Source organism: Sceloporus undulatus, chromosome 2 (assembly GCF_019175285.1).
Source record: "Sceloporus undulatus isolate JIND9_A2432 ecotype Alabama chromosome 2, SceUnd_v1.1, whole genome shotgun sequence".
Lineage (NCBI taxonomy): Eukaryota > Metazoa > Chordata > Lepidosauria > Squamata > Phrynosomatidae > Sceloporus > Sceloporus undulatus.
This window is the reverse complement of record NC_056523.1, coordinates 313,159,139-313,165,753: the sequence shown is the minus strand read 5'-3', so window position 1 is coordinate 313,165,753 and position 6,615 is coordinate 313,159,139.

Below are 6,615 nucleotides of genomic sequence, written 5' to 3'. Positions count from 1 at the left end.
GCATGTCTATACTGGCCATTTAATTTGTGGCAGGTCCAGAGCATTATGCCCCAGGCTTGCCTCTAAAATGGCCATAACAGCAACCACACACACTGAGGATAGTCTAGTGTGACACTGTGTTGTTGTGCACATGGACCAGCCGGACCAACACTGCATCGGCCCCACTAGCCTTTCCCCTGAGTGCTGCTTCTGCTTCCTCACAGGCAGCACTCCATGTAAAGCCTGCCCAACATGCCACTGCTTCTACTGAGGACAGAACAGGGTACCTGTGAGATCGACGAGAAGGTAGCAGAGTGATCCTCTCTTTGTTGATAACACATGTCTTTGCAGAAATGGCAGTATGCTGGACAAGACTAACATATAGTGGCATGACTAGGGGGTGACTAGGGGGATGCAGATCACAACAGGTGACACCCTAAGGGGGGGTGACACCACTGTTCCCCAAACTTCTGCCTTTTGGCAGAAATGTGATTGCCTGTGTCCCTTTAAAACAAAACAAAAATCCAAAAAATATATAGTTTAATGTTTTTCTTTAAAAACATCACATCTTATCAAATGTTCACTTTAACCCCATGTAAATACCTTTAGGCTGTGTGTATGATATTGTTGGATAGCTCTTACCATCAGGAAGTTCTTCTTAATGTTTAGGTGGAATCCATACTCAGTCATGGTAACTCAATGGGTGATCTTAAGCAATCACACTCTCTCAGTCTCAGAGGGAGGCAAAACCAAATCTGTCTCTCAGCAAATGTTGCCAAGAAAACTCCGTGATATGGTTGCCAAACGTCAGAAGCGACTTGTAGGCACACAACAACAACAAAATACTACCAGGCTATAAATCCTGGGATTCCATAGGACTGAGTCATGGCAGTTAAAGTGGTATCAAACTGCTACAAATGTGAAGTGTGGATACTCTCAAAGACTAGAACTTTCATCATGTTAATGACAAACACATGGGTATGTTGTGCTATGTATGTATGCAGGGCAAATTATTAAGCTTAGCAGAACAGATATATCCTGCTGACAGTGGTGGAAATGGAGTTGCACATACAGCAACACTGCTCATGGTGGTTGCAATGTGCACATTACAGTTGTGCATTGTGCACCACCCACTTGTTAACATGTGTCATGCAATGTTGCTATTCTGCATGAGGGTTGAATAGTGCTGGTATAGCACTATTCTTTTCCTATGCATGAGGACATTTATGTTGTGCCAAGGAACTGTGCTGGACTGCAGCCTGAACATTTAGGCTCTTCATACATTCTTACAAGAGCTTGGGAAAGTTGCCATGCTTATTGGAGAATTCTGGGAAATGTAGTCTAGAAAAGTAAATTTTCCCAGCCCTGATATTTATATTCGTTTCTTGATTTCCATGGATCAAGAAGATTATACTAAAGTAATTAATTCCTCAGCTGTAGGCTTCTATGCATTATGGTTTGTTAGTCCTTACTAGAGTAGTTCAATTACATCAATGCAATTTGCCTAAATATTGACTCACCATTTAACAAGTCAGTGGATGCACTCTGGTTGGGACTGACCATAATGCATAATGCACATCCACTGACTTGTTAAATGGTGAGTCAATATTTAGACAAATTGCATTGATGTAACTGAACTACTCTAGTAAGGACGAACAAACCATAATGCATAGAAGCCTGAGATAAACGTCTCAGTCATTTTTTCAAATATTTCAAATATCAAAATATTGCAGCTAATAATGGAAAAGAATTTTTCCAAGTTTGAAACTCTTATTAAAATTATCCATTTCACATCTCCCAAGACCTATTATCTCTCCTTGTGTCAAAATCCCACACATTTTAGAATGAATGAATGAATGAAATTTTTTATTACGGTCAAAGACCAGCATCAATATAAAATATAACATTGAAAATAAAATAGTACACATAAAAAGATTGCTTGAGATAAAAATCTGCCAACTAAAAATGTAAATAATTCATTTCTGTTACATTTAAGATAGCTTCATTTAAAATAAAATAAAATTAACTTTTATGGGTTTCCACCCTTAAGATAGAAATAATAAAGGTAGATTAGCAATATCAGATTTTTATCAGACATGCAGTACCAGACATGACACAATATTATGTGTTTAACTTTGATCAGTTGTTCTTTTCCTACAGGTGATTGCTAGTGCAGAAAATTGTGCCACTTTATAAGTTATATGCGAGTTCCAGTCTGATAATAGGTAATTTAAATAAAAAGCTTCAGATCTCCCAGGTACGTTTAAGAGGAGTGATCAAATCTCTGCGAGGATTCTTATAAAAAGGGCAATGAAACAATACGTCTCCAACATTTTCTATATCTCCTGAGTTACAGGGGCATGTTCACTCATGAACAGGAGTCTTACTAAATTTACCCTCCAGTAATGCTGATGGAAGAACGTTTAATCTAGCCAGTGCAAAAGCTATTCTATATCTGGGGATCGATAGGTTTGTGATGTAGTTTGGCATAGTAAGCGGCCCTATATTGTCCCAATAAGAGAAATAGTTTGCGGACTGACTTCTATGATTTTGGAATTCTGTATCCTTTATGAGCTGCATAATGGCTGTTTTAGCTTTAAAATATTCCATAGACTGAAGGGCGTTAGTTGTGAGACCCAGATTTTGGAGTTTTGTAGTCAGAGAGTTTTTCCATTTAGATTGAAAAGTATCTGCCAAAATTAATGGTGTAAGTCCCACAGGAAGAAAAGTCAACTTTAGCCAGAAATTCACAGTAAGCATCAATATTCGGGCTTCCATTGAAATTTGTCCTGTCTCCAAACTGAGTATTGCATTTGGGATGCATGTTGGAATTCTTGTAACTGCTCTTAAAAATTTGGTTTGTACTACTTCGAATAAGTTGTAATCATTAAGCATGTACACCTGACAGCCATACAGCATCTGGGAAATTATTTTACTGACAAATACTTGGATGGCTGCGGGGACATATTGGCCACCTTTAGAATAGAAAAAGGAAAGAAGTGCTTTGGTGCTTCTTTGGGTACTTGCGATGGCATGCTTCGTTTGCAGATTCCATGATCCTGTTGACTGGAAGGTTATCCCTAAGTATTTGCATGAGGTAACCTGATCTATTTGATGGCCGTCGATCTGCCATTTATGTTTGGTCTTTTTCTTATTAAATACCATAAACTTTCTTTTGTTGTAAATCCCACACATTTTAGAGGCTTTGTGCTTTGTAATACATTTCAGAAAGATAATATATGCTTAAACCCACAGGCACATTTTAAAAAATTGAACTAAACATGTATGATTCATAAACATACAGAATGCTATAGTCAGTGGAATAACCTGAGTACATTAATAAAAACTGCATATGAAAATCTGTACATGTTTTTAAAATTTTAAAAAGCATCTGTGAGTTCCCTACTTTAAAACCCCCCACAAACTCTTGTAACCTGATGTGAACCAAGGATGAGTCAAGGATGCAGGAGAATGACAAAGAAACAGTGAAACTGATACTTTCACATCTGTAGTTGTGATATGCCATTGTTTTCAAGAGTTCCACATACCTATGCAGTTTTATGGGTTGTAAAAATTCCAGTCTCCTCATGTGCAAAGGCCTCATATTTTTAAAAGGGGAAAACAACCAAACTGGCACTGATTCACTTATTCTCATGTACCAAGATTTATACATAGAAGTGTGTGAGTTGGGGCCAGGTTAGTTTGGAATAATACCTCTCTATGCTTGCTATATTTTTTTAATTGTGGAGAAAGATTGCTTATTTGTTTTTGTTTTGTTTTTTCCCCTATGAAATATTCCTGTGACTGTGAGCCCCTATGTTACCATTTCTTCAGCTGGGTTAGAGAACAAGGGCCTAAATCCAATGCTAGTCCCAGCTAGAGCAGACACACTGAATCAATGTCACCTAAATATTGACTCACCAAGTTCTCTTCAATTCAGCGTGCCTACTCTAGCCGAGTCTAACAATACAGTTTTAGGCCAAGGCATACCCCAAGAGCAGGCAAAGCTATATTTTCAGCCCTCAAATTCCATTTTTGGCAAAATAAAAATGGCAAATTGCCTTTCCTACAAGCATCGGGGAGTGGCAGTTTAGCTTTTAAAGAGGACACATGGCTGCTCTGTACTAAGATTTAAAAAAAATCACTGTTTTTCAAAACCAGAAGTGCATACTCTCCTGCTATAATAATAATAATAATAATAATAATAATAATAATAAATTTTTATTTATATACCGCCTTTCCAGTGATCAAGGCGGTTAACAGCATGTTAAAAATTAACAATAAACATTGATAAGCTAAAAACATTACAATCAAATCACAAATACAGCAATACAAAAAAATTCTCCAGCTAGCTCTATAATGCTACTGGAAGGGGAGAAGGGAGTACTTCAGGGGTATTATTAGGGGTATGCTTGCTGGAACAGGTGTGTTTTCAACCCCTTTTTAAATTGGTCCAGCGAGGTGGCAGAGTGGAGTTCACTGGGAAGCGAGTTCCAGAGCTTGGGGGCCGCAATGGAAAAGGCCCTCTGATTAGTGTTGGAGTATCTTGCTTCTGGGACTCGTAATAATTGCTTCCCGGCAGATCTGAGTGTGCGGGGCGGATTGTATGGAGAGAGGCGGTCCTCCAAGTACCCTGGGCCCAAGCCATTTAGGGCTTTATAGGTGATAACCAACACCTTGTATTGTGCCCGGAAGCGAATAGGCAGCCAGTGAAGGTCTTTAAGGACCGGTGTTATATGACTGGTTCTGGAGATACCAGTAACCAATCTTGCTGCCATATTCTGTACCAGTTGTAGCTTCCGGGTATGGTACAAGGGTTGCCCCATGTAGAGCGCATTGCAGAAGTCCAATCGAGAGGTTACCAGAGCATGTACTACCGTTTCAAGGTCCCCCCGGCCCAGGTAGGGACGCAGCTGGCATATCAACCGAAGTTGATAACAGGTGCTCCTGACCGTCGCATCCACCTGAGAAGTAAGGTGGAGCGACGAATCAAGGAGCACCCCCAGACTGTGAACTGAGTCCTTCACGGGAAGCATAATCCCATTCAGGACAGGTGGAAATACAACCATCCCCGGGCCCAGAGAACCTATCACGAGCACCTCTGTTTTCTCTGGATTCAAGCTGAGTCTGTTTTCCCTCATCCAGCCCATTACCGACTCCAGACAGGCATCGAGAGGAGAGATGCCATCCATGGTCACTGCATCAGTCAGAGACATAGAGAAGACTATCTGGGTGTCATCAGTGTACTGATAACCCCGCACCCCATGCCTCCGGATGATCTCTCCCAGCGGTTTCATGTAAATGTTGAAAAGCATGGGGGACAGAATGGCTCCTTGAGGGACACCAGATATAAGGGCCCTCTTATCGGAGCACACGTCCCCCAGCTGCACCATCTGGAACCTTCCCGAGAGGTAGGATCGGAACCACTGGAGCGCAGTGCCCCCGATTCCTAACTCCCCCAGGCGTTCCAGAAGGATACCATGGTCAATGGTATTGATGGCCGCTGAGATGTCCAAGAGCACTAACAGGGACACGCTACCCCTGTCCATGCCCAGGCAGAGATCATTGACCAAGGAGACCATGGCAGTCTCAACCCCATAGCCTGCCCGAAAGCCGGTTTGAAATGGGTCTAGATAATCAGTCTCATCCAAGATCGATTGAAGCTGGATTGCAACCACTCTCTCGATCACCTTCCCCCAAAATGGCAATAGCGATACTGGCCGATAATTATTATGCATCAGGGGGTCGAGGGAGGGCTTTTTTAGCAATGGTTTTACTATGGCCAATTTTAAGCTAGATGGAAATTGCCCATCCCTCAATGATGTATTAATTATACGGTGTAACATGGAAGTTATAACCGTTCCCCCCTGAGCCGCTAGCCACGAGGGACAGGGATCGAGAGATCAAGTCGTCTTCCTAACACTTCTAAGGATCTTGTCCACATCCTCGGTACTTACAGACTCAAAATGATCCAGTACAAACGAGTCCACGGAAGCTCTGGAGGCCTCTACTCTGGTATCTGCACTAATACTGGCATCAAGATCAGCCCTTATCCGAGAGGTTTTATCCACGAAGAAGTTGTTAAATTGGTCACAGCAGGCCTTAGATGGTTCCAAAATAGGGTTCAGGGCAGGAGGGAGCCGAGTAAGCTCCCTCACTACCCTGAACAGCTCTGCTAGATGCGACTCCGCGGATGTGATACGTGCAGCAAAGAACGAATTCTTTGCTGCATCTATCGCCTCTCCGTAGTCCTTCAAATAAGGTCCAGGAGAGCCTTGTCGGGTAAGCGCTGGTGTCTACACCAGTCATGCTCTAGACGTCGCAGCACCCGCTTCCTTGCCCGGAGATCTTCCGTATACCAGGGCTGTTTTTTGGAAGCAGGCCTGAGAGGACGCTTGGGAGCGATGCTGTGTATAGCCCTGGAGAGATCAGAGTCCCAGATGTTAGTCAGGGCATCAACAGAATCGCCGTCATTTCCAACCATAAACCCCTCTAGGGCTTCTTGGAACCTTTTGGGTTCCATCAGCCTTCGAGGGTGGACCATCCTAATGGGTCCGCCACCCCCGGGAGGGATCTGGGTAGATGCCTTGATTTTTGCCTCTACCAGGAAATGGTCCGTCCATGACAAGGCGGAAA